The sequence below is a fragment of the Hippopotamus amphibius genome, chromosome 15 (assembly GCF_030028045.1).
Source record: "Hippopotamus amphibius kiboko isolate mHipAmp2 chromosome 15, mHipAmp2.hap2, whole genome shotgun sequence".
Lineage (NCBI taxonomy): Eukaryota > Metazoa > Chordata > Mammalia > Artiodactyla > Hippopotamidae > Hippopotamus > Hippopotamus amphibius.
Window position 1 is genome coordinate 22,686,334 of NC_080200.1, and position 5,114 is coordinate 22,691,447.

Consider the following 5,114-nt stretch of genomic DNA (forward strand, 5'->3'; position numbering starts at 1 on the left):
TAATATATTTGACCAAAGCTTTCACGAAAATTCTACTTATTATATGTGAATTAAGTAGAAGACTATGTTCATAAGAAGAGAACAGACCTCCAGTGTACCACCTTGAAGATATCTAAAGGAGAAAAACAATTTATGTTGGCAAATCATCTAATGTTTATCTTATTTTTATGTTCAAAATATGTTTAGCTTTACATTAAGTAAAAATTTTTATTTTTATTTCATAATTTGTTAAGTGGTTATTTTTTAATAAAAACATTTGATGTATTGAATATGAGGAAATAGATTAACATAAGTTAATTCAAGAAAATTTTCTTGCATGAGATAATCATTTTTTCTATTAAGAGAAGACAGTATTGTACATGGGATTCTCAAATATTATCTGTTTTTTTATTCTTATTTAGCCATGAAAACAGAAAATCAAAGTGCTGAAACAGATTTTGTACTTCTTGGTCTTTTCCAATATGGTCCAACGGACTCTTTACTCTTTGTTGCCATTGCAATCATGTTTTCAGTGGCTCTGATGGGGAATAGCATACTGATTCTTCTCATTCGATTGGACACTAGACTCCACACTCCAATGTACTTTCTACTCAGTCAGCTGTCTTTCATTGACATGATGTACATCTCCACCACTGTGCCCAAAATGGCAACTAACTTTCTGTCCAATAGTAAGACCATTACTTTTTTAGGCTGTGAAATTCAAGCATTTGTGTTCTTGGCCCTTGGTGGAACTGAAGCCCTTCTTCTTGGTTTCATGTCTTATGATCGCTATGTAGCCATCTGTCATCCTTTACGTTACCCTGTCCTCATGAGCAAGAATATCTGTTGGTTCATGGTCATGTGTGCATGGACCAGTTGTTCTATCAACTCTTTAATACACACGGTGTATGCATTTCAACTTCCCTTCTGTAGATCTCGACTCATTAATCACTTTTTTTGTGAAGTTCCTTCCATGTTGCCATTGGTGTGTCAGGACACTTCTCAGTATGAACATACAATACTTCTGAGTGGACTTATTATTCTGTTGTTACCGTTCATAGCCATTCTAGCTTCCTATGTCCATGTGCTTAAAGTGGTATTCCAGATGAGTTCAGGAAGAGGACAGAAAAAAGCTATCTCCACTTGTTCCTCTCACCTGACTGTGGCAAGCCTATTCTATGTGACCACTCTCTCCACCTATACAAGGCCACACTTCTTGCATTCCCCTGAAGAGGATAAGGTGGTAGCTGTGTTTTACACCATTATTACACCTCTTCTGAACCCATTTATCTACAGCCTGAGAAATAAAGAAGTTATTGGGGCCTTGAGGAGACTATTTGTACAGAAAATATGACTGTAGGAACTCATTGACTGAGGCTGGATAACATAAAAATTTGTGCCTAGAATACTGTTTTGAAATATGTAAATGATAAGAAAACTGCCTCATAAGATATGAATTCTAAGAAAGATTTCTGAAATTAAAATTGATAAAAGTCTTGATTACTCCTGATATGAGAATTACCTCAATCATTCTTATTATCACTAGATGAATTTTCAATACAGAAGCTAGAGAAACACTCTATTGTCCAACTTATTTAACTTCAAAAGCAATAGAATTCAACACTGTTAACCTAATGTTTTCATATTATAAATATTTTGAATTGTACATTTAACACCTGGGATGCAATGCGTAGAAAATATATTTTATCCTAACATAACATTAAGAGAATCTATAAGTGATGAAACTTAATACAGTGCAAGATATATAATCCACTCATTCAACATATTTTAGTGCTTTAACAATATGTGTGTCACTGGTGATAACCATGCAACCAAAGATGAAAACTGACAGATATCTCTGATATCATAAATTTCAAATTTCCACATGGGTTGACATCCAATAAATACAATAACTAATCTTTTTATTATACCAAGAAGTTGTAACTGTCATAAATGCAAAATAAGTAGGGGATTTTGATAAGGAATGTGTAATCTTCTATAAAATTTTCTAGAAAATGGAAAATAAGAGGGTGATGTTTTGTCAAAGACTGTAATTAGATGAGAAATTAAGTCCAATGGGTATCTTGTGATGTATTTTCTATGTAGAGGAAGATGCAAAGGAGTAGAGAAAATGCTTGGCTAATTCAAAGATGATCAAAGCATAAATTACTGTGGCAAATGAATAGATATAATGGAGACACAATTTGTAATATAAGGTAGACTAGTACAAAATTTTGGCATTTAGGAAGATAAAAGATTATTATTGGGTTTTGCAGAGAAGATTGAAATGGGCTGTTAATCCACTGCAGCCATCTCATTGTGATAAAATAGTATTTTGAACTGAAGTGGTAATAGGGGAGAAGCAAGAATTAACCAGACTCAACCTATTAATTCAAGACAGACATTTAAGTTTTGGGGCATATCAGATATGAAATGTGAGGAAATTCAAAGGGTTCAGAATTAGCCTAAGATCATGGACTACACAACTGGGACAATGGAATTACAAAAATGTAGTTCAAGACAACCACAGTAAGAATATTTCCATCACTGGGTTCCTGTTCTCCTTTGATGTTAGCTCCTTTGTCCAAGCAGGGCTAGGCCTTATTTATGACTTCTATTTCCTTCTAGTGAAAGCTTTTATTAAATGAATCAAACTTCTCTTTTGTGTCTAGTGCATTTGCTCAACATGTTTATAAAATCCAAACTTTTTTGTAGATCTCAATAATGTAATTGTTTTCCTTTCTATGTAGCATTCACTAATGAGAGTTGTATCTGTTGTTAGATGTTTGCTATTATGAATAAATTTGGTAAAATACTTCCTGTATAAGTCACTGAATTGTGCATATAATTACCCCCATAGCATTAGCTCATTCATAACACCTCCATCATGTCATAGAGTTATCATTCTTTTTTTTTTTTTTTTTTTTTTTTTAACAAAGACAAAACATTTAATCTAAATGGGTAAAAGATAAGTGGAATTTCAGACCTTGTTTTTTGGAAGAGTTGGGAATCACTGAGTCTTCTGGAATAGTTGCCTTTTTGTGGGGAGATTTTTAATCACAGTTTCAATTTCATTACTCATGATTGGTCTGTTCATATTTTCTATGTCTTCCTGATACAATCTTGGAAGGTTACACTTTTATAAGAATCTATCAATTTCATCCAGGTTGTCCATTTTATTGGCATATAGTTGCTTGTAATAATCACTTATGGTGCTTTTTATTTCTGTGGTGTCTGTTGTAACTTCTCCTGTTTCATTGCTAATTTTATTGATTTGAGTCCTCTCCCACTTTTTCTTGATGTGTCTTGCTAGAGGTTTATCAATTTTATTTATCTTCTCAAAGAACCAACTTTTAGTTTTATTGATTTTTGCTATTGTTTTCTTTGTCTCTATTTCATTTATTTCTGCTCTAATCTTTATGATTTCTCTCTGTCTACTCACTTTGGGTTTTGTTTGCTTTTCTTTCTCTAGTTTCTTTAGGTGTAAGGTTAGATTGTTTATTTGGGATTTTTCTTGTTTATTGAGGTAGAATTGTATCACTATAAACTTCCCTTTTAGAACTGCCTTTGTTGCATCCCATAGGTCATTGTGTTTTCATCGTCATTTGTCTCAAGGTATTTTTTGATTTCCTCTTTGATTTCTTCAGTGATCCCTTGGTTATTTAGTAGTGTATTGTTTAGCTTCCATGAGTTTGTGTTTTTTACAGTTTTTTCTTTCCTGTAATTGATTTCTAATCTCAGAGCATTGTGGCCAGAAAAGATGCTTGATACAATTTCAATTTTCTTGAATTTACCAAAGCTTGATTTATGACCCAAAATGTGACCTATTCTGGAGAATGTTCCATGTGCACTTGAGAATAATGTGTAATCTGCTGTTTCTGTATGTAATGTCCTATAAATATCTATTAAATTAAGCTGATTTATTGTGTCATTTAAAGTTTGTGTTTCCTTATTACTTTTCTGTGTGGATGATCTGTCCATTGGTGTAAGTGGGTGTTAAAGTCCCCCACTTAGATTGTGTTACTGTCAGTTTCCTCTTTCATAGTTGTTAGCATTTGCCTTATGTATTGAGGTGCACCTATATTTGGTGCATATATATTTATAACTGTTATCTCTTCTTCTTGGATTGATCCCTCAATCTTTATGTAGTGTCCTTCCTTGTCTCTTGTAACATTTTTTATTTTAAAGTCTATTTTATCTGATATGAGTATTGCTACTCCAGCTTTCTTTTGATTTCCATTTGCATGGAATATCTTTTTCCATCCCCTCACTTTCAGCCTGTATGTGTCCGTAAGTCTGACGTGGGTCTCTTGTAGACAGCATATATGTGGGTCTTGTTTTTGGATCCATTCAGCCAGTCTGTGTCTTTTGGTTGGTACATTTAGTCCATTTACATTCAAGGTGATTATCAATATGTATGTTCCTATTACCATTTTTTTTTCCAACCCAATGTTTATTGTTGCACAAACCTTTTTGCAGTCCTGAAGGGGACCTTCTGTCTGGGGCCTGGGTAGGAAGCTGTGTGGCCACAGGGGTGCAGGGCAGACACAGGACCTGACAACCACCAGGCTCTTGTCCAGATGACACATGGGCTGGAGGACTCTCTGGCCACACTCAGGGGGGCTGGGGGGTGGGGTGGGAAGGCAGTTTTAGGGATGGTGGTGATAACAATATCGGTGATCATACAAATAAGGGAGAGGATACAGCTTGTTACAATATATAAAAGGCAGCAGTTAAGAGTCTGTGCTTTCACTTTCCCATCAGCAAGATCTGTTTTGGGTTTGTTTTTGTAGGTCCTTTTCTTCTCTTATGTTTCTTGCTTAGAGAAGTTCCTTTAGCATTTGTTGTAAGGCTGGTTTGGTGGTTCTGAATTCTCTTAGCTGCTGCTTGTCTGTAAAGCTTTTGATTTCTTGCTTGAATCTGAATGAGATCCTTGCTGTGTAGAGTATTCTTGGTTTTAGGTTCTTCTCTGTCATCACTTTAAATACACTGTACCACTCCCTTCTGGCTTGTAGAGTTTCTGCTGAGAAATCAGCTGTTAACCTGATGGGAGTTTCCTTGTATGCTATTTGTTGTTTTTCCCTTGTTGCTTTAATAACTTTTCTCTGTCTTTAATTTTTGTCAGTTTGACTACT

At 34.6% G+C, this 5,114-nt stretch overlaps 1 pseudogene; it reads left to right on the forward strand.

The window, feature by feature from the left end:
- The first annotated feature begins 359 nt into the window (after window positions 1–359).
- LOC130836364 (olfactory receptor 2AK2-like) lies at window positions 360–1,333 on the forward strand (annotated as a pseudogene).
- Window positions 1,334–5,114: the final 3,781 nt, after the last annotated feature.